At 47.6% G+C, this 24,233-nt stretch overlaps 1 protein-coding gene across 7 annotated transcripts in view; it reads right to left on the reverse strand.

Moving 5' to 3' along the window:
* The window catches only part of LOC120955325 (putative polypeptide N-acetylgalactosaminyltransferase 9), a 63,348-nt gene that overhangs the window by 23,394 nt on the left and 15,721 nt on the right, over positions 1 to 24,233 (reverse strand). For all 7 annotated transcript variants that reach the window (XM_040376136.2, XM_040376131.2, XM_049608469.1 and 4 more), the window contains one exon: positions 9,896 to 10,214. The gene's annotated coding sequence lies outside the window, so the exon portion shown is untranslated. The remainder of the gene's footprint in view (positions 1 to 9,895; positions 10,215 to 24,233) is intronic.

Consider the following 24,233-nt stretch of genomic DNA (forward strand, 5'->3'; position numbering starts at 1 on the left):
AAAATGCACACTCACAAAAAATAGTACTGAGCTCTTTCCTCTACGCCGCTCTTCCAGCGGAAAAAGGGAAATTCTCATCAACAGGCCCAAAGAACAGACAACAACAACTGCGCGCACACAAAAAAACCCCTGGCAGCCCTTTGAAACACATGCTCCGGATGCTGATGCGCAGTGCAGACGCAGCCGCGGAGCATTTAAACAGCAACATGCGTATATCTCTGCAATGTTACGCAGGCGCAAGCGCAAGCAGCGCCACCGAATAGAGTTACCGCGCGCTGGTAATTAGCGCTGGGTAGAGACCAGCCCGGCTTGAGGCTGAGACGGAACTTCATCCGGGAAAGGGTTGTGGCTAAGCGATAGCAGTAGGTAGCAGCAAACACGTGGAAATGGGATTAATTAATGGGCTGTTTGGCGTATCTTCGGCCCTAACAAGCAGGCTTCAAACGTGTGGTTTGGAAACAAAAAATGAGATTGAAGCAAATGTTTCCGAGGAAGAGAAGCAGATACAACTGTTTTAAACCATATAGGGAACATTCAGCTTAATATTAGCGCGTACGAAATAGGTTCCCAAACTGCTCACTCAACTGGGACGATATAATGCATACCCAACCACCCATATGCATTGTACCTCATTAGTCGCAGCAGTCATCGCGTTAGTTCACAAACCGTTGTGCACCCTCACACGAGGTTACTTCCTTTGGAGGCATCTATTTGATGTACGAGCGCACTGATCATAGTGTTCAGCATGATTATAGGATGCGATCAGGCAGCGATCGATGACGAGGTTCTTTTCTCAACCATCCCAACACGATCGTGCAGCAGACTGAACTCAACGCTACATAATGAGAGTTCATAAGGCCACTCCATTTCATCACCAGAAAAGCAAATAAATAATTTAACGTTCATGCATCGATCGGTTCAGCACGATCCGCATGGCTGGTGTTAGGTCGATGAAAACTCGATGAAATCAAATCCCAACTGCTGCGTTCCCACTGCGAACGAATCAATCCATTCAACTGGCGGCGGGTTTTGACTAGTTTTGAGTCTAAGGTGTCATAAGCTGGGTCGCTTTCTTTCACTCTCCCTTTTTTCTCCATTGATCTCGAAGCAGCACAGCTCGCTGTACGCAGGCAATGACTTGCAGACGGCAATGTTTTCCAACGCAACCTCCCGCCCCGTTTCCATTCCCACAACATCTACACACACCCAGAGCGTCTTCAGCGCCATGACCCGCTCAATCGCTTCATCTATCGAAAAGTTAGTGCTTGTTTTACATTGCAGCTAACACGAAGCTGCGGGGAGCGCGGTGAACTTGGCGCTCAACCCTTGGCGGATGTCGATCGAGTGTGCTGCAATTCGAGCTGCGTGCAGGCACGAATTTCCCAGCCCGACGTGCGTTTGATTGCGCTAGAAATACGCGTCCGAACACGTTGGCGGCGCAGGCGAAAGTCAGGGGCGCGGCCTAAACATGCCGGTCGATTACCAATGAGGCGCGAAAATTGTGAATGCTTCCAGTACAACCGCATTCGGAGTGGCAAGCGAAGCGCGAAACTAGTGGTCACTGACACAGAAGGATAAAGTCAAGGGACCTAGACACACCTGGCTGGTTGGTGTGGTTGGTGGTCATGGTCACGAAATGTGTTTCTTTGGTAAATGGACAGGAACTTGCCTAACGAGAAGGTTGTCTGGGAAGCAGGATGTTCTTGGAACTCGATTTCTCACACCCTTCCTGAGCTTCAGAGATATGCGCAGATGCTAAAACAAAGAGCTCCGATGTCTAATCCAAGTTTGAATATCTACCCAGAAGAAAGATTATCGGTCGTTATTCCAAGAATTGATGTTCTTTTGTGGTTTCTTGCTCCAAATCAAAGCGAGCCAACCAAGCCTGGACCAGTCAACGGGAACGCCAAGATCCAATTGTTGCGCCACATCCACAAAACTACAATTCTCCACTGATTGATCTTTAATGACCAACCACAAGAAGGCGAACCCCCTCCTCTGCCTTACTGACAACCGGTAGTTACACGGGGCATTTTCGTTTAATGCTGCTTAGCATAAACGTTCTCCCCCACAGCGATTAGGAACTCCTCCATGGCTGCCCACCGCCGTTCCCGAGTGTCGCTGCGGCCGTTGATAGTAGCGTGCACCAGACCAGCCAGGCACCTAACCACCATTCCAACCGACAACTCCCGGGACGAAGGGCTTCGAACCACTCAGCTCGTTTTGATGTACATTTAATTCGTGGCGGAAATCAATATGATGCGTCCAGCCAGTCAACCAACCACCCGTGGGCAAGGGGCCGAATGCTACCCTTAATCGTGTGCACCCAAGCAGCCAAGGGAAATCTAGGTCAGGTCCGGGGAGGTACTTATAGGATTTGGAAGAGACTAACGATGAGAAACCCTAGAATGAAACCGGGTAATGATTTATGTGATGAGAAGGTTTCCGCGCTGGAGCTCGCAAGCGTGTTGGTGGACGTCGTAAGAAAGCGCAAGAGTCGAACCAAGCGGGGACTCTGCTTGATTTGCGTGTGTGTTAAAGACTGCTTTTACCTTATTATGATTGCATTTACTTCAGAAGAAATTACTTTTGATTTGAAATTGATTTGAATCCATCATGCTGAGAGACTTCGTTCGTTATTAAAGTTTATGCTTCTGCGAGACACAAACCGCTCAAATGCGCACGTGCAGCGATGCTTCCATGGAGTAGATGGCCCAAAACGGTCATCCCAAACCCATTTCTTGGACGCATAATTGCCGGCCCCATTTCAAGAAGACACGCGAAACATCACCTCACACGTCCAAAACGGGGAATACACATACGTCTAATTGTGGCCGCGCGTGTCATTAAATCAAATTACCAGGCTATGCTGGTGGCAAATGGCAATTTGTCGTACATGTCCACCAACTCACCTGAAGAAGCGAGAGTGGTTAGTACCACCAGTTCAGGGTAGCGTACACAAGCAACGGAAGCGGCAGCACGGGTTACCGTGTCATGTCAGGGCCATCATCACCATACAAGAGGGCAAGAGTCGCATCTCTTCTGAAGTGTGTCGGCATGGAGATGTAGATAGAGCCGTCCGATAATTTTGGAGCGAGCACGGGCCAAACCGAAGCCGGTAAACAGGCCAGGTAAACACAAACGGGGTAAGAGCATAATCGGTGACCAATTAGAAACAATTGTGGCCAGCAAATGGCGAATGGTTCCCTCCCGCCCCCAAAGACACTCGCAGATAGTGTACGCACACGTGTTCTAATGATCGTTGCGGTGGCGAATGAGCAAGCATCTTCCAGCAACACAACAGAGCAGAGAAGCCCACGGATGCTAATGGTGGTTTAAAGAAAGTTATCTACCCAATGCCATCGGCGACAACAACTGCTTGCATCTTCTGAGCGTTGGAAGTCAAAAGATGCAAATAAGCTTGCAGTTCGTGCTGTGTTTTTATTCTCCTTGCCTTCGCTTTTAACCGGTGTCGGCGTGGAGGAATGGTGGCGCGCATGACGCACCCACAAGCTTATCTGGTTGCATTTGCATTGCTAACAAGCACCAGCCAAACAAACCCACGGTAGCCTAAGGCAATTATGTGTTTGCTGGTCGGTTTGTGGGGCCTTTAAGCTGCTACACACGATGACGATGTGCGATGAAAAGTTTTTGGAACGATTCTTTGGAAGGCTTTGAAGGTTCCAAGAGCTCAAAACTCTTGTTTTTTGGAGGAAGTTTGAGGGGTGATACTTTTCATAAACGAGGATTACCGGATTTCTTGGTGCTCATTGCAAAAAGGCTTCCAACATCTCTCCGAACTTCATTTCAGGAATTGGTATACTTCTGCAGAGAAGAAACAGATGTCGCTCAGAAGACACATGCCACGACTTTGAACTTCAAAACGAAGTCTTCCCCACACAAACGCAAAAAAGTGTTGAAGACACTAACAAGTTGTAATCTGTATTCTTCACCGTAGCCAGTGTTTTGATGCCTCGGCACCATCAACAGTCACCCGTTCCTTTTGCACAACAGCTGATGTCGTTTTCGAAATCGTTCCCAATCTTGTTTGCTGACGACTCCTCCTCGGATGTGCGGTGTGTTTCTCCCCAAGAATGCAGCTCTGGTTGTTCTGCCCACTCTGCCCGCAACACGATGGCTGCGGAACAAATTGGTTGCGGTTGCACGCTACACTGTTGTGTCGTTATTCACCCCGCTTATCGAACGTCGACTGCGGGTTCGACACGATCCACAACGTCGATTTGAATAAACGACCTTTCGATGGGCTCACGACAACCAGCACAGTCGCAGCACAGAACGAGAGAACATGAGAGAGAACGAGAGAGAGCGAGAGTGGGGTGATATGTTTATCGTCTTCGATGGTACTTCCATCGGTGCCGCGCAGCACGAAAGCCCTACCGTGTTCTAACTGTTGTTTCATTCTTCGTCGCCCCAGTATTTGTTTGTTTATGTGGTGGTGGTGGTGCTGCTGCTGATGCACCAACATACCACCCACCCGGGCGGCACTTCTTGTTTTCTCCCGTAAAAACCGGCCAGCCAACGATGAGACTTCCCTTCCGCCCTTTCTACAGAAAACTGCATTCGAGGCGCATCCCATAAAGGTCAATGCTCTCGAATTGGCTCGATGGTTGCGGGACGCTCTAGGACGGCGCAAGCAGCACAACCCCACGGATGCACGCATTTCGAGCTGCTCGAGGGCTTCGAGGGCTTCCTATTATCATCAAACCCGTTCGCGGTGAACCGTTCCTTCGGTCCGCGCTTCGCCGTGAATCGTGACCGTGACCGGTTTTGAAGATTTTTTTATCTTCCCTCTCCATCTCCATCCAACCCTTCCCTACCGGGGTGGAATTTCAAATAAGTTGCATCCTCCCAGTTTTGAATACTGCACAAACTCAACTTCCCGCAAACGCAAACATACTCTCTCTCTCTCTATCTTCCCTCAAAAGAATGAAGCACACATTGCGGAAAGTCATGAACGAACTTTCTCCAGCAACTTTAAGCAACGGCCAAAGTATGCGGGAAGACTACTTCCCAAAAACTTTGCTCGGGTCTCGCATCCCGTCGGGTGAGGGCGTGAGAATGGGCCATAAATATGCAAAAATCATAATTTGCGCCAGAAGTGTTCATTAAACGTAAAGCATACAATAAAAATCCATCACCGAGGCAGCTCCGTCACGTCCGGTCCGGCCGGTGCTCAGTACTGTTCCTTGCCACGGGCATCTCCCCGTACAATGCACACAGAGAGTCTTTTTTGTATGTATTCCGTGTAGTGATTGTACCCGGCCTGTAATTTGACCGTTTAACATTATTTGAAGTTTCGACCCCAAACCCTTTACCGGACGCAGGAACGTTCCGGGTTGGCGCTTCTTAGGGAACGAACTTTCTTAACGGGAAACGAATATTTTACGGGTCGGTAACTTTGCTTTTCCCGATGCGGTGCGCGTCTTTTTTTATGTGCTGCATAAAGTTTTGCGGTTTTGGTTTGGAGATGATCGTATTAAGTTTGCTCACATGCAATGATAGAATGTAAGGTTCAAACATTGCATTACCAACTCCTGTCTTTGAGATTTAATTAAAATAGTTCCAAAAAAATCGGTAAAGCGTAAAATCTCCCATTCCAATGCACACAAGCTTTACTTGCGACGGTTTTATTAGCAAAGCGACAAGGTTTCAAAAACATTGCCATTTTCACTCAATTCATATGAATTCAACCAATTACCATTATGTTTTATTAATGTTGGAGTCTCATGCTTACTTGCAACGTTTTCGTTTCCTTCTCGCAACTCAAGCTAAGTTTTAATTCAGCAGCTCATAAAATGTACTATTTGACGTGCCATTTTGTATGCTTTAACAATCCCCACACATCACACACGTTACTTACGTTCAGAGAGCAATCGCCCTCTCCATTGCTTGCGCTTTCGGTTCTTTTGCTCAATAAATTCCGCAGCGGGTTGTGAGTTATATCTTTGCAAAAGTAAATAAAATATTATTCCACGTACGCTGAAGAGGTAGGTCTTTTTTTTCTCCCGAAAAATCCCCCTGCTATTTGTAAAACTTTGTACGCTTCTTCCCGTCTAACCGCTGTGAATAATGCCTACACAGCAGCTCTTAACCCATCCGTGGTAAACCCTTTTGCTCGGAACATGCTACCCAAGCACACCCGGATATAAAATCTTTCCTTTGTTCCTTCCGGGATTCAGGCATTGCTGCGGCTCCATTCCCGCATGCCTTCCTCCTCGGAGCGATCCTTCTAAACGCTTCATGCAAAGTAACGCAAAGCAGAAGCTCTTTGTTCTCCTGGTGGCCTGGCAAAGCTCGATTTAATGGCAAACGCAGGCTGGAAAGGCTCGTATTTGCTCATCCCTTTTCCAGTGGTACCGAGAGCTTACAGCACACGAACTGTTGTTAGACGTGCCCTTTTCCGGCAACCAATTGGTTGGGCATTTTTAGTGTCCTGTGGAAGGGAAAGCTGTGAGTACTTCCTATGTCGGGCTCAATTTTACAGCCCGATGTCACCATTCCGGTTGATTCGAGATATAGGCTTTTACACTCTACCAACTACACTAAAGAGATAGAGAGAATGCCATACTGTGTGGCTCGATCTAACAGTATATATCCCGAGTTTCGCCCCCGGTTTGGGCCTCGAAACACTGGTCCACATTACCTTTTAGATCGGCGAACCCAACTTCGAAGAACCGGTACGAGCCGGGCCGTCCGTTCTGCGATGGCATCCGCAATAATACCCCCAGCGCAAAGATTACACCGACCGTGACGAAGTCATCTCATTTTAAAATCAAATTTACTGACTTTCGGGAAGGAGGAGGAGCGTGAGCGAGAAAACCCCCCAAAAAACCTGATATCCCACATGCTTGCGGTTTTGTTTTTTTTTTTTGTTGGTTATAGCCGCTCTCTTTACAGCCACCGATCGTCCCTGAACTGGCTGTGATATTATGTTGCCCGCTTTTATTATGCACCTCGCACAGCACAGCTGCTTCTTCTGCTGCTGCTGCTGCTGCTCCTGCCACCTTTTGTGCCGAATCCAAACCGAAAGCTGATCCACATACGCGCACATTCAGGCCACCGGTACCCTTGGTCCAGAGAGCCGTACGACGCACACTCTCGGGAAGCCTTCGCCAGTAGCTATCACTTTTGGGAACCGTTTTTAGAGCCATATTAATCGGCAGTTAAAATTTTACACACAGCTCGTTCTTTCATCGTAGCCCTTCTCTGCAGCGGACGTCTGCACGGATCTCAACAGGTCGTGTAAGTGCCCGTGCAACTGTCGTATCGGTAAGTCGTTGGTTTTATCACAAATTGCTCCAACAAACCATCGGGCCTCTTCCCATCGCCTGGCGTAAGTATGGACCATTTGAAGCATTATAATACCGTTCACCCCCGTCGACCGGGGTTCACGAACGAGGACAGCGGAGGCTCGAGAAGAAACCCTAGAACTTCTTCCGAAGCGGCCGCCTCCCAATGGGCCGCTTACCCAATTATCGATTAACGAATTACAGCGCAATTTGTTTGCGCTTGCCGGGAAATTGGAGAAGCTCGGTCGGGCGTCTTGGAAAAGAGGCAGTGCCGAGTGACTGACTGTAGATTAGTCGGCGGGAGTGGAGAACGAAATAGGCACGCAAAATCTGAAGAAAAACACACACACAGCACAGCACAATTCAGGCCACGGCCCCGTCCGTACGTCCAACGGGATATTGATCGTAACATCTTCTTCAGCGTCGTTCCGACCGACACCCGGGAACAGGGGGAGTTCAGATGTCTGAGTAAGATCGCCGTCTGTTGGGACCTGTTGGTGATCAAAGGCACACATACACACAGGGTGATTTGTTCACACCAGAAAAACCGGTAAATCAACGAAAGTTGCCCACGGACACATTGAGTCGGTCGTGTCTGTGTTGTTCTTTTATTTATTTTTTTTTTTTTTGTAAAATTCCCATCGATCAGTGTGCATCTACCTAGTCGCCGGTGCGCTTCGGATGACTCTCTTTGCAAGAGCCTTTTGACAGATGAGTAGATTGCAAACAACCGGAGTACAGTTAGAACAACCCTGTACAGCAGGGGCATCCCTTTCCGATGCCATTAGTACATCCGACACTCGAAGATACACCAACCTGCCGTGGGCCGTGGACTCTCCCCTTTCGTGGATAAGCGGTGCCAATCAAGCGGAAAGACGGGTGAAGACGAGAGAGCCACTCCAAGGGAGAAGAAACCTGTTTGACAAGGTTCATGTTGCAAGCCGCTCGCCTCGTTGCGCCTTTGCTTGCGAGAGATCGAGTTTGTCGATTTGTTTATTCGCACAAAGACTAGCGAAAGTTGCCAACGAAACCCGCGCTCTCCTGGTGGATGATTTCCTCCCCATCTAAACACGTCCAGGGAGCATCCTGACTTGCAGTTCTTCTTTCTAAAACAACTGTAAGGGGGTACACGCAGGTAAGGCAGGAAATTTGAAAACCTCAATCGGAGCAGGGAAGTAATTGCTGCGGAATATCATTAAAAAAAAGTTAGGCTAGCGGCCATCGACCCGTCCATACCGTCAAGATTTATGGATCCATTTCGTCCATTCCGTCCACTGCTCGAAGCAAAGTTCAAGGTGAACGGTGAGCCTCCAATTTGCTCGAGATCGATCAACCATGAACTGTACCGTGAAGCGGTGCTGAATCACGATTCGGCAGACTAGGCGGACGCAAAAGCTTTACCACACGCCTTTACCAGTAAAAGATTGAAACATAACAGAAGCTTCTTGGAAGGGGTTTCGTGTCTAGTGCTCATGTTCCTATTAGTTCCAGGATGCGAATACACGTTCCAAGTGTAGGATTTCCGTAAAAGCAAACCGGAGATATAATCTGAATGCATCTCCAAGACGTTCAGTGCGTGCGATTAACCAATTAGGCCTTCTTCCAGCAGAGCATTTTTCTATCAAAGAGCTTAGCTCAAATAATTCCAATATCTCACGCAATGTCTCACCTATTTGCGCTTCAAGCCTAACATTGAATACTTCAGAATCAACAAAGGAAGCTGCAAAATAGTGTCCAACAACTCGCAACACCACCATTGCTCTAGAAGTTCCACCACATCTGCCCATCGTCCAAATGTGTGCCACCGGGCCGTGTCGTGTCGGACCAAAAAATGCGTCTTGCGGTTTTAGCTTGCTCCAAAAGTGGGTCTCCGTGGTGCTGTGTGTGCCGAGCGTACATACACGCGCACGGGAGTCAAGACCTTCGCTGTACGATCCCCACACTCGGTGTGTGTGTGTGTGTCTAGGTCTCGGTCAATCAGCCGTTGGCCGAGAGAGTGGAACGAATCGCCTGGAATAGCATCGGTTGGTCGGATCGCTCCATATTCGGTGAAGTGAACCAGCCAGCCAGCTAGCCAGCCAGCGAGCCAAGCCAGGAACTAACTCACCTCCACAGATCACAGACATATCATCTTCGGAAATCGGAAGCGCTAGGAAAAGAAGAAATCTCAACGCAACCAGTTTCCTCATTCCGCCTTGTCCGGTGGCTTAATCAAACAGGTGGTGGTATACTGCTCGCGTTTTGCTTGTGTGTGCAGATTTAATGTGTGTGTGCTTCAGATTTCCTATCTGTAGTGTGTATTTCAAACGCAACAAATCCCCCCGCAAACAATGTGGTGAACTATTTTCCCCCGAATCAGGTTGATTGCAATTTCCGTTCCGAGCAGAAACCTCGCAAGGAAATGATTGCCAACTTTTTGCTCGGCCGCGGACTCGATCCGTACATCGGTTCTGAACAAACGCTTTTCGGTATTCTTTGCCGCGGCCGCAAGCGGTGCACCATGCGTGACTGGTCAAAATTAAGCCACCAAGCGCGGAAGCAGGGGGACATTGTATCGATTCACAAGTAAAACGGGTTAAACTTACCTTTTGTTGAATTAAATCGGGCAATTTCGCTGGCACATGTGTGTGGCTGCGGTTGGGATGTTCCTGGGAAATGCTTCCGTTTTTTTTTGCGTCACTAACGCCACTAATTCCACTCCACTGATACTGCGCCGTTTTCGAGTACTCCTAGAGTGGTCTCTTCCTGCTTCACCATCAACGTTGTAACATTTTATTCTTCGTTTTCTTCGTTTGCTATTCACAACCTTTCCTAATTTTTTTCTTTGCTTCGTGCGTCTTTACTTTCTCGCAATTCCCATCCCAAAAACCGCACCGCACGTCCAGATGCTGGGCCTGGAAATATCTGCAAAGTAAAGGTAGAGAAGAGAATCACATAAGAATCACATAAAGAAGGTATTTAACTTCAGATGAGGCGGTGGGAGAAGAAAAACAAAACAAACGAAAAGAAACGACTTAAGCAGTTTCGTGTTTTTGGCCTCCACGTTGCTTAATTCTGTTTTGAATAAACGAGCAACGTTTTCATTTCAATTTTCGATATTGGAGGGGTCCGAAAAACATACCCACTGCCAAAAGATCGCCCCCATTTTAATACGGTGCGTCATAAAAAATCATTCCAAACGGCTTGTGCTGAGGCAAAAACAAACCTCTCTTTCTCTCTCTCTCTCTCTCTCTCTCTCTCTCTCTCTTTCTCTCTCTCTCCACAGGCTCCACAAACAAGGTTTCCGCCCGCTCGACAGACAAATGTAGAAAATTTTCAATCATGGAAAACGGTACGTAAAGTTGATCTGTCTGTGTTTGGTTTCCTTCACTTCTTGCCGGGAAACGAATGATGCCTTTCTGCTTAACTTGTTTGCTGCATTTACTTATCGTTGTTTGGGAAAAGTTTGGCTTCCTCTTTTTGGCGAAAACGAAAACTTTACTTTCATGAGTTTGCTTCCTTTGGACTCATTTTTCACGCTCTTCTGTATTAGTTTGAAGATGGACAATAGTGAACATATTTTTTCTGTCGTTTTCTAAAACTGAATAGAAAAAATTGTATCAGCAACACTATTTAGCAACTATTTACGTATTTATTTCATGTAAAAGTTAACGAAAATATCCACCTCTTATCCACCATTAAATCCACCTCTTATCTTATAAAATACAGAACCGAAAGACCGATTGAACAAGCCTTATCGGATTCCATACTTCTCAAGAAGTCTAGTATCTTCCTAGATTCAAGAAAGAAGCAGAGACCTCTCTTGTATAATACACCGAAATAAAAGTTAAACTTACAGTCAATGGAAATGATGCAACCCGACATCATCATTCCCGCGATAAGCCTAACATCGAAGCAACAACCGACAAGGACAGGATAAAATCTAAAATGAACAACTCGAGGGCATCAGCTTGTCCGGGGTTGCAAAAGTTTCTTACAAGGCAAAACTTTCCACCGGAATCGCCAAGCACTGAAACTCCTGGTTTGCCTGGTTACACAATTGTCCGTCCAATCGACTGGAGGCACTGGGTGGGGTTGTTTGGTGACTGGGCCTTCTCTCCCTTAAACTTTATTCTATCACTGCAGGGATGATTGCGGTCTAGCACACGCAGCGGAAGGGGAACGAGCCTCGATGTCACTAAAACTGACACCGGAAGAACGATTAAACTTCCGCACCTTCTGATCTTAATTAGTTTCAACATGACAATTGTTTGTCGCTAACGACTAGGGCACTTCAATTAAAGCGCTTCTAAATGGCAATTTGGGATTTGAAAGGGTCAATTTTTGCGGAATCACTTGGGACAATGGTGCAGAAAGATTCATGCTTCAGCTCGCATGATGTTTTAATTTCCTTTTTTATTGACTTTAGCACCATTCCCAAACGCGCAGTGTCCCAAAATAAACGACCCTTTTACATACACAAGCCCTAGAACATTCCCTGCCTCACAATAAACAAAAACATCGACCTAACTGTTGTTTCCCACCGACACCGACTGTCTAACAGTTTGTCCGAGAATAGCTGGACAGTGCTGGGCTAGACACTTTTTACTACGCTCCAAACCAACTCAGCACCTCCAAATTCTCCCGTTCTCGTCCAAAGGGGCCGGCACACTAGCAGAGTGCTAACAAAAAACATTTGGAAAACACCTCACCATTTTTGACCTCCACCAATTTTTCGCAAGTTCAGTGATGCGACACTGCAGCTAGAGGGTGGGACAGGTGGGACATGCTGCTATATTTACTTTTTCTGTGCAGTGTAGAATTCCGCCTTCACGAGGCTACCGCGTTGCAGCTTTACTACACCAACCTGCAAAGCTACATTTGACACAAAACCTTTTTCTTGTTTTTTTTGGACGGAGCAGCTTACAACCGCACAACCGAGAAGCGGGCGAAAGAAGTCACATGTAAATTAAGGCGCTAAATGGCTTTTCATGCTCAATTTCTATTGTGAAATCACGGCTGACTGGAGTTACACGAAACTCCACCGCTCCACCGGAAAATGTCAAGCGTGAAGGGTGATTTATGAGCTGGTGGTATTAAAATAAAGTGCATCTCATTGTTTCTGCTGGAACGACGCGGCTAAAAATAATAACTCACTTTATGGTGCGATATTCTCGTTCTACCTGAGCCATTTGCTCACGTTTCGATAACTCATTCCCCCTTGTCGACCGCCTAACCGATTCAACAGTATATGTACAGTCCATGTTAGCATCTTCCAATCAATCACAAAGACGAGCACGGGCCAAACGAGCTGTCTAATGCCGGACTCATCAAAGTACTACCGAAGGCGAAACCGGTTCTACTTGGAACCGTTGCGTTCGACCCGTAACCAAATGTAGCGCGCACCGTTTACGCTAATAGTCCGAGATTCGTGTACCGGGACGGCATGACACGCATGTTGATGATGTTTCATGCTCTTCATGCGGTCCGTGCTCTTTCTTTATGTTTGCTTACCCGGCATGAATCGAAGCGTCATCATGCAGCATCGTGTGTCCTCATTAGCGCCAGCAACCTTCAACATCCGAACCTCTAATGGAGTTCCCATTTGAAGAGAGCTCCGGTGCTCGGTGTGGCACCGGTTCTACCACCGGAGCAACGGTGCGAACGGATATGACGACAATGATGTTAATTACGAACTATCGGTGGAAGACTTTCCGATGAAACCTTTCACTATCGCACCTTGGGCACGTCGTCTGGGTTGCAAGAAAAGGGAGATAACTCTCCCATTTCTACACGCCGGCCCATCAACAGGGTGGTCTGGAGCAGAGAGGTACATCATACAACATCTTTAATCTAATCACGGAGATTACTAGAGAAATTGCTTGCTGTTGATGGAAATCTTTTCCCTAGATACTGAACCTTGCTGAAGTGCTTAGATGACTTCATTTACCGAGATTGGTATTTGGTACTGATTCGTATTCCAGGCTGGTGCCGATGATCATTATAGCACACAATTTATGAGCCTTTTATGCCCAAAACGTTAGATACAAACATTGATGTAAACATCTGAAGTTCTTTCGGAGCTCAAACATTGACCCATTGTGTCTCAATATCTGATGCGATCTGAGCAGATACGATTAGATTCAATGTAAGGCTCGCAAGCACGTTAGGTCACGATCATGCTGAATTTGTTTTCTGATCCAAAATACTGAGCTTGTGCCTTGAATTCAGAAAGAATCCTCAGCATGCAATTCCAGCGTCGCTTGTCTGTACGCTCTCCGAAACCAGTTCCCTGCACAAAACCATCCCCGAGAAGGCCCAACGGCCAGTCCCACTAATGACTTCTCTTTCAACTCCCTTCCAAAGCTATCGGTTGTTCTCATCGTCCAAGGGAACTCTCCTATCTCTGCATGTGGATAAATTGGACCGGAATTTCACTCTTCCCTCCGCCGAAGACTCACCCCCTCAAAACACACACCCTTAGGCACCATTTTGATATTCGCGTTCACTGTCCAGTATAGTCCACACACACACAAAGCTTTCCGGTAAGAAGGGAACTCCCCGGACCGATCGAACTCAGGCTGCAATGGCCTTAACTCTCAAGTTCAAGCAAATAGACTGTCAACGTGTCTCGCTCTTTCTCTCTCTCTCTCAGCTTCTCCTCTCGAGCCGATTTCGAGGCCAACATAGAATGCATCTGAACGTGTACCACATGGACTGTCGTCCACAGTATCGGCCGATGTATCAAAAGCCGGTACCTCAAGTCCAAACCGGATGATCGAACGCAGCTTTTGCTCGGAGCTCCCAGCAGGGAATCAACGATCTCCGGACGATCGGGGCTCACCATCGTCACCATCGTGCTAATTTTATACCTAGCAAACGATGGCGTATTTTTATCCGTACTCCCTTTTTCGACCACCGGGTATGATCGCGTCTCCTCCCGCTTCTCTCTTTCTCTCGCACTAAGCGCACCACCAGCGAAAAAGAGGTGGCATAGTTTAGCGATGACGATGTTTGATTAATCGCACAAGCGCGGCTTTCGATGGGCATTCGGTTGGTGACGGTGGCATAGAGACCCAGCTGCGTCGCTCGACAACACAACACTCGAACGTTCCACGATCGTGTGTTGTGTGTTCATGCTGCTGTCGTCTGCAGCGCAGCAGCTTAGCGGTACACGACCGTCGCGCACCTTCTTCGATTGGCAGTTTGGAACCGTCGGAAAACGTGACTTTTTTCAACAAATAATCTGTGCTTTGCTGTCTTGTACCTTCTTGCTGTCTGCTCTCTTCGGGGGTGTTGCTTTCGTAGGGACAAAGAGGCACTGCTAACAAGCGATTGAAAACATTCTTCCGATCATGCACGGCCGCCCTGTGGAAGGGTTTCTTTCTGCGGGCGTACTTCAGCATTCTGCATGCGTACTGCACTTCCCAGACGTTTAATTTAAAGCTCTTTCACTATTATGCTTCAATTCATGCACAGGAATAAATATCAAATTTAATTTAACTCCTACTCCAGCTGCTAAATTTTGCAACATTCCAAATTACAAACAGGCCGAAACTCATAAATTCTATTTCACACGTTGTAATACCCATACGAAAGGGGGAAATTGCGCAGAAGCGAGAACTTCGCCTTCATTTCACAGCTGTTATCAGATTAAATTTCAATCTACTCCCCACTCCCAATGGAATGGGAAGCTTTCGGTGCTAGATCAAATCTCGTTCGTCCGAGTTTTTAGCAGCAGCAACAGCAGCTTCCGCTTCATCGGCTGATTATTCCTGCGAGAGCCGCCGCGAGATTGTTTCTGGACAACGGTGGAACTAATCAAAACTGTTCTATTACCACCATCACCACCAGCTGGAGGAAGGGGGTTAACCTTTCCTATTCTCTTTCGGCATGTCGGCACTCAGAGATACGGGGATCTCCTGCTGCTGTTCTAGCGGGAGGGTTCTAGCGTAGATTCGCCGATAATCCAATCACTTCACCAAATGCCCACGTGTGTTGATTATCTACATACGGCAAAGCACAAGTGAAGCCTTCCCCATGTTCCCACCTGGAGAACGCTACCACTTTTATCCATGCTCGCGAAATCATGCTTCACCTTTTCTCCCCGCTGTTTGATCCTCCCGCAGCCAATTTGATTATTTCTATCGAACACATTTCCCTATTTAACAGCTCCATCCTAACGGAAGCACTTTGTTAATCTGCTCTTTGTTCTCTCTTCGTGAGCTTTCCCAGCCTGTTCCGTGTCGTTTTTCCATTCCTGAAATTGCTTCTTTTTTACGTCAGCTTTTGCGATGTTTGCTCCACTTATGCGATCAGAGCTGGACACAGCTGGGCGCAGACAAACAAACCCCAAACAAGAAATCCATCAACAGAAGGTTGGCTGCAATAAACCAACAAAAATTTACAGTAATTTTGGCGCAAGTGTGCACAACAAACGATCAAGTTCATTATCAGCAATGGCAACCTAAAAAAAAGCAACGCAACATATGCTTCAACATTGCAAAACGAACAAGGTACAGACGAAAAAAACACACATGAAAAGTGGCATAGAAATCAACGAAAAAGAAGCAAAAGCAATTCGAAATAGAGAGGAAGAGAGTGAGAGAGAGGTAAAAACCAACACCATGATTTCAAACTCATGATAATAGAATGAAAAATTAGACCATCCGATACAGAAGAAATAACAGAATGAACAAATCGGCGTAACGCGACGAACCCCCCCATCCGGCGGTGGCTCAAACGAGGGGAAGAAATAGTGCGGCCGACAAAATGACCACCAAAAGTTAATGTATGAGGTTAGGAAAAAACGGAAAAGCGTGACGAATGTGGTTGAGCAACATTTCGCCCTCTCCCATCCTCTCCATCGACCCATGGAATAACATGGAACATGGGCCGCACTTGGGGCGCACAAGAATGCGCTTAGAACTACTCGGGGGGACGGGGCAGGCCGGGAGAGGTCAATTAACCGTTTCGAGTTGTGTTCCGCTTTTCCGCTGGGGTGGTGGCTCAGTCGTCTGCCTGGTTTTCACCCTGCACCCCCGTTAAAGCGTGTGGCGCGGTCAATTAATTTCGATTTTCCCGATGTCCGATGCACGCCAACCGGTACGCCGCCGTTATGGTCAGGTGTACACCATCGTAGTTGCGCGTAGTTTAGTTTCGACATTTCGGTGCTTCTTCTATGTGTGTGTGTGTAATGCTATTTGCCCCCACTTGTGTTATGCTTCGGCTATGGGCTTATTGTCTCCGGCCTCGAGAATGTGTGTGGTACGAGGGGAAATTCCCAAAGAACAAAGCACGTGTGTACGTGCGCAACGGAAAAGCTTCACGTTCTAATTGCTTACCGGTGGCATAGATTTCTATCCGACACCATTATCGTTAGCCCGCGCGGTGGGGGAGTCGTAAGCACGGCGGTCAGTCTGTTCATACATTCTCTATTGTGCCCACTGGCAGTTGGATGCAGTGGGTCAAAGTTTATTTTTAGAACATTTTTATTGATTAAAATTATTAAACCATTAAGTAGCAGCCATGTTTACAGGGACCAAATGACCAGGGCGAGAGACACTTTTCCGCTTTTATTTGAGTTTCTACTTTCAGCCCAAAACAACAAGCTACAATCGAATGAAAATGTTTGCCCGATTCGAACACGGGGAAAACTTTTACTATCCTCTCACCCAAAACCGGTTGCACGCGCTTGTGTTCGACCACTCACATATGACACCGTTTTACCCTCCCCTCCCCATTCCGTTTTTCATCACGTTTTCTCCCGCGCTTGAACGGAGCTTTGTACCGCTAGCTACACACTTTTTGCTGCTGTTTGGGAATTTATAATACCCCACGCTTTCCCGAGTCCCCGTAGGCGCCAATCCCATCCATCGAATGTGCCGTTGGCTCTACCCAAATTGCTGACCCGAACGGAGGTTGAGTGAGTGAACGAGCGAGCGAATGATGGTCTATGGCCGCTATAGATAGAGGATAGTTCGGTATAGCCTCCCGCGGGAGCTACCGCAAAATGTGCCATTTTATCATCGGCTTCGGCACGTCGTTCGCGTATCGTACCACTTTTTCAAACACTTTGGCCAGCCTGGCCACACTTCCGTGCATTATAGCCGTGCTAACGGAACTATGACACCTTCTTTACGAGAGCGAGAGAGAGAGAGGTTTGGGGGATTTTTCTTTATTTATTTGTTTTCGTTGCCTCCCTATGCGACGGAGAATAGTTTTTCGGACCATCCAACCGACCTCGAGGCTTATGGAAACTGGATAGCAGAGGAGGACGAGCACACGGTGCACTTGACCGCGAGGAACGAACCTTCGCAGCCTGTGTAGGCTCTCGCCCCTCAACACGAATCTCGAGAGAGTTTTGCACCTTTTTGACACAATGACTTTTCGGTACAGTATGTGGCGCTGCTTGACACTTGACTTGGTTTAAATTATTTACAGTGACAAAGGTTCGCAGCGTCTGCTTTGTTGCTAACAAGAACGTTTTCAATGTATAACTTTTCGGTCTGGTTCGTTGGAAAGATTCTTCAAAAACGATGAACAGTGAAACATTAAAAGAATTCTTAAATTTCATTCAAGATAAAACATATCAATTTAAATCTCCCTCCAAGCATTGAAGGGAAAACCCTTTTTACCTTTTAGTTGAGATCGTCACACACATAAGCATGCTTTTCACATTTATTTCTTTTAGCAAAGCCCTCGCTGCAATTATGGCAACAGATTCAAATGCAATAAAACTCCTGGGTTTTTCCTGCCGACCGCAATACAACGGGATTCGGCTATGAATTTCTGCTGACTGACAGCAAATGATTTTCCTTTTCCAGCTTGGTCCGCTCTCATTTGCAATTCGAGACCACTCGCCCCCCACACACACACACACACACACAGACAGCATCCCCTGTAGCACATAGTAAGGGCCTCGACGTAAAAACGCCCCCAAGGGTTACGGAGGAAACCCCGGGAAAATCCAAACACCGAAATGAAGCTTAATTCTATTAGTCCTTCGTCTCCATTTGTGTTTTTCGCACGAGCTGTCTCGCCTTGCCTTGCCCACCGTTTGCCCTTCCCCTTTGCGCCAGCAACAGCAGCAGCAGCAGCTGGTACAGCTATTTCCGGTTTTGATTACTTCGTCCCGGTGCCGGTATGCGGTAGAATTTGAAATTAGAACGCCCGGCGCTTGCTCGTGAAAAGCCCGGCAAAGGGGTGTGTTGCCATTTTCTTTCCTTCTTGCCCGAGGTTTATAAATCCTGCATTGCATTCCACTAAAGCGGTAGTGTGTGGTGTGTCCCTGCAGACGCTTTTAGAGGATAAAAAGACCCAAACACACACACACACACATTTAATCACGAATAGAGAATCAACCTAGCACGGAACGAAAAGTCGATGAGGAAAGATCGCCGTTCACTTCAAACCATCAGTATAAACATTAGCAGAGCAGTTTGTAATAAAAAAGGAAAACTTACTAAATTGAAACTCATCCCGCCTTCTTCATTTCGAGCGAACGTTTTCCCCACAACACACACACACAAGGTTCCGGGTCTTCCATTCTCACGCCGAGACTCCGGGCACAGGAAACGGGAAATGCCACTCACTGAGCACGTGCTCAATAAAGCGAGCTGCTGCCCGGTAAGCAGCCACCCTCAATCCCACTTCCGGTGGCAAGAAAATGCAAGAAAAATTACTTCCCATCGATCGGTGACGCTTCAGGCAAGGACGGGAGTTGCAGAAGGCAAGCATGGGGACGTTCCTGTGTGACGCTTAGCATTTCATAATAACAGAGCATTCAAAACTGCAAAAAATCAACACCCACTATTGCTGACAGTGACAACAGCAACAAAAAATGCTTTTAACAGCAAACGACGGGCAAAAGAAGTGAAAACTTTCCTCGGAAAAGCTATCCGGAAAACGCAAACAAAGAAAAGCATGGAGCCAAGGATGGAGGACGAACAGGCCGCTGCCGGCGCCATATTAAAGGACACTTCAAGTAGCCGGCAGGGTGGAACGCGGGTGGAAAAAAATATGAAAACTCTTAGCATCAAAAGTTTCCACCATTTCCCCCCCATTTTTCTTCCTCTCGTGGCTTTTTGTGTCGCCAGAAAGCGAGGTGCCCTGCATCCCTATACTATCGTTACTTCCTGACGTCCTGGTGGGAGGGTTTTACATTTTCTCAGCTTGCCGTTTGCAACATTCCCGTTCACATTTCCTTAAGATTTCTGTCCCCTTGTACGCCGCGCGTCCCTGTCAATGTTTCCTTTTCAATTTTCTTTCCACTTCTTTTTTTTCACCATTTGCATCTCGCTTCGCAACGCACTTTTCTTGTAAGAACAGCTTTTTTTCAATAGATGTGAAAATCACACCAGACTGGAACCACTCCAGGGTTTGCTCCAGGGCTAGCCTTCCGGTTGGTTTTTCCCGCCCTCTACCTCTTTTTCTACCGTAAGATGGATGTCGAATGAAAGAGCCTGCTTAAAAAAGGCTGTTGCTATGGTTGAGTTGCCCTTGGTTCCTTGGAAAAAAGAGACGCACACACACACACCTTTATGCTTTCATGTAAGCGCATTATTGAATGTGTGTCATTCTTCGATGTAGTCATAGCCGAGCTGCATGGAAAATTGTGCACTCTTACCCATCCCCTTGGCGACATCCTTTGCCACGGTTCGTGTGAAAACTTGTGTGACCTTCCCGCCACTGTTTAGGGTACAAAAACGGGCTAGTGTGCGAGAATGATTTTCACCCCCCACCCCGAACCCTTAACCGAGGCCTAATCATTCTCAAGGATGCAGAACGACAACGACGACGACGACGATGGCGTCCTTGACGATAAGTGGGCAAGCAGAAGTGCAATCGGTGCATTTGCGATGCGCTTTGGAAAATTCTCGCTACCAGTGCGCGGTGAAAAATCGCATTAGAACATGAGACACACCGACGCAATGACATCCCGGGTGCCCGGGAAGATCCCACCCGACCTGGGCTGGGGCTTGTCTTTGGAAGCGTTTTACGAGCTAGCGGCGCGAAAAACGAATCCAACCAGGCAGTGCACTTGATGTCGCTTTCGAGCGGGAAATTTTAACGACCTAATGGGGGGGGGGGGGGGGGGGATACGGGAATGAACGAAGCAGAAACAACCCGGTGCAATAGAAGGCGTCAGTGGTAATAAAAACCCCCTTTAATGTGAGTAATTTTAGCGTGCTCTAGTATGCTGTTTGCATTTAATGTACTTTTGATTATACACTGCGAGTGAAAAAGTGTTCTAAATGGTGTCCAAAGATGTAGATTTGACGAGGATGGGTGGCAAGATGTTTCTTATTGGATGATAATTACTGCCACGAAGGGCTGCTTGAGGAAATAACTTCTTATCTAGAAGTTATCTTCAGTACAAGGAGCATCAACAGTTCAAAATTAGAATTTAACAAAATTACGGCATGATTTCAACCTGCTCCTGAAGCATTAGAAGCGGGCTATTTTCATTTTGCAATTTATTATTCTTCCCCCTCAAAAACCGAAAACGAAAACAAACATCATAATTAACACCCTTTGGCTTCTGGCGTAATCACTTTTCCTGCTTTTCCGCTCCAAAAAAAAAAGCAGAGCACGAGAGCAGGTTCTGGCGTTCGTGTTGCTGTGAGGCGAGCACGGAAATTTACCTTCACTTGCACCGTCACGAAACCAACGCGTGAAGCGTGAGTCTCACCTTGCTCACCCCAACCTATTTTCCCGCGCCATGACACGTAATCAAATAAAAAAGACGAAATTATTTTACACCTCGACGGTGCGTGAGCGGTCCCCCATCGCTGCTTTTACTGATCTAAGTGATTTTCCATACTACGCACACACACACACAGGGGGAAGAAACGTAACGTTTATGTGTATATACAACAACACGCTTTTCATCCCAGCGCACGGGCGCGCGCACCCGGGAGTGGAATTTTCTTCCGGCAATTGAATTATCAAAATAATGGTGCAGCAATCGGCGTACGCTTTTCTTTTTCACTTACACTTACATCCACACACCTACACGGGGAAGACGAGCGGACGGCCACGGGGCGGTGGAGGAAAAATGAAATTAATTAAACGAGAGTGAAATTCGCACAACCAGCTTTGACACCCCGGGTCACGCTAACGAGCGCCAAGCGCCGCCATAAAGATAGGGAAAACTGTTACATTATTTGACTGCTTTTTCGCCCCTATTCCCTTACGCCCGGCCGGTCTCGTTTTCGCTCCGCCCTACAGGAAGCTAAGAAAATGAGCCCAGCACGGGCCTGATGCTCGACAGCAATCTCGACAAATCTGCGCGACCTCGCGACTGTCTCACTGGGGCAAGGCTCGGGCAAAGACGCGCTGATTTCGCAAAGCGCAGCGGGCTGGCTCTCGGCGGGATGGAAAGTGCAAAAGGTTATTGCGGCCATTAATTTGTTTTGCCTGCAAGCTTCTTCTTTTTCTTTGCTCGTTGGTTCTTCTTCTTCCTGGGAAGAAGTCATTTGGTGGTTCGTTGCATCGCGCGGCAATTTAAATATTTCTTCCCTGCTTGCGCGGCGGTTGCTTCAATATTACTTTCGGTTTTATTTTACGCTTCACCGAGGCTCACGGGTGAAACGAGATTTGGCCCGGGACCCCCTGTTTGGGAAAAGAACTGATCTCCCGTGTGGGAGAAGAGGGTGGTGAACTGTATAATTGATACCCTTCTGCTGGGTGGTTGGATTATTTTTATGTTTCCGCTGTTGCACGGGCGGCCCACCCCACAATCTGTTGCTGCCAGTTGCTGGTTCCTCCAACTAACGGGGGAGGTGAATCTAGCTTTCCAGAGCGGAAGGGCGAGGAAAACTCAGTCTAATTTGGGAGTTTTAATAAAGGCACAAAAATTATTACCCCCGTGTGGGCGATGTAAGCACAGCGGAGAGTGAGAGAATGAGCTCGGTTTGTCGCAAACAGGATTTCCTTGTTACGATTTATCCGAGGGCTTTGCGTTGAGCTTATGATTTTTAATTACCAACGGAGGTTAAATTAGATTTTTCTATTCGATTACATCCAAAATTTTGGCAACAGTAGCATGAGAAAAATACATATTGGCTTGCTTGTGCGATCAGAAGACACTTTAAATGCAAAGTCGAATTAAAGCAAGCGTCTTGTGTACCGGTTACACTCCACTTCCACTTCCAAGCACCGTCAAGACTGATCGAAACATCGCGAACAGCAACGCAAACCTTCAACGATTTAACATAACCGAACGTTGCCCCAAAACCTGCCTTCCAAAACAGTGCAAAAAGGTAACCTCGTTCGGTTGATTTATCTCCAACCAGCCCGCGACTTCTTTCCGCTAACAAGCTTTCCTCGCCGTTGGCCTATCGATGCCGACAAGCTGGAGAGCTTTTTCTTGTCCGTCAGCAAAACAGCACCATTTATCTAGCCTTTTTTTCCTGCCCATCACTAGAGAACCCTGGCGCAAGTTCATGTAAAATTTGATTACAGCACACGCGGCCCCGGCCTCGTGAACTTATCAAACTCCGAACCGAAGTATTCTTTTTTTAAAACCGCGTGGCGCAATCGTCACCATCAGCTTCTCGATTCAGCAGTTGGCACAGTTGGCATTTTGGGCTTCTTCATTTCGGTTGGCATTCAGTGTGGCATCCCTGCTTTGCGAACACCGCCTGGCATCGTCCCCGTGCCATACCGTCGATCTGAATTTCGTGAGGTGTGATCGCACGACACGGATGTGGGCGAAGCTTACCACGAAAAGCTCGCCAGCAGAATATGGTTTGTTTGAGCAGCTGGTTTGATCGAGGCCATCGAAGAACGTCGGGAGAAGAACATCTTCGCGTGGCGGGCCAGCGCTATTGAGGTCGCACAGACGTTTCGAGCACATTCGCATTATGTAGTGCTTGTTTGTTTCATTTCAACTCGTAACCAACCCCGTGCCAGAGGTGAAGATGCAACTCCGAGCACGGATAGCTGACAAACAGCACAAATGTACCAAACCTCGGTTGTCGATTTGCATCCCGAGCCGTCGCGTGTGCATGACTTTTAACCACACCGGCTGTATCTGTTCGCCAGAAGTACATCTCATCGTGCAGCAGCCTGGGAACTGAAAGACCCAACCCCCAATGAGAAGACCTCCCGGTGCGAAAAGCGAACAAAAGCTTCATCACTCCCCAACCAGTCACCGACGCGGGCACTCCAGCTTACTGTTTTAGTCGGTGATTACGTGACATCGAAACCATCGCATCATCATCGCAGGAAGGGTGTGAATATTACGTTTGAAGAACATCTGTAAATCATGACGCAAAAAGTGCGCCAGACGCCTTCATCTCATCACTGTTCTCACCTCATTTACTGGTCCACTTACTGCCCCGGTATTATCACAGATGGTTGTGTATCTTTCACAAAACTGTTGAACCAAGTGCTGCTGAATTTCAAACACTCCAAAGCCAAGCTGTCCCACATTCTTACCCACTGCCTCCGCAACCCCCGAGGGGTGCATTGTTCCTGCCACCGCTCATCCTGCACCCCATCATTCTTCGGCGTCGCGTCAAACCGATCTGATTACAACACCGATCGATTCGGTGCACACCACTCGCGATGCCCACGGTTAATACAATTGAATCGCCCACGCGGCACAAAACCCTTTTCGTTTCGAAACCGAAACCGATTGTTTAGCTCCGGAGTTCATCGGAGCTCCGGAGTTGGCGGTGTGCGGTGGCTTCCGGTTGCCGGTTAGCTCAATCCATTCATCCCACCCACCGCCGACTCAATCCGACTGCGAGTACCGAGAGCGGTTAAGATGATCCACCGACTGCGGCACGGAGGGCTCCCCTGCCGGTGTGTGCTTTTTGTGCCAATTTCCTTAGCGTGGCCCTTTGTGCCTACCGGGCTGCCCGAGCGAAATTTGCGCAATCGCGTAATCAATGAAAGTGAAAGGAACCACTAGCGAAGGGAAACGAAACTAAC

Source organism: Anopheles coluzzii, chromosome 3 (genome assembly GCF_943734685.1).
Source record: "Anopheles coluzzii chromosome 3, AcolN3, whole genome shotgun sequence".
NCBI lineage: Eukaryota > Metazoa > Arthropoda > Insecta > Diptera > Culicidae > Anopheles > Anopheles coluzzii.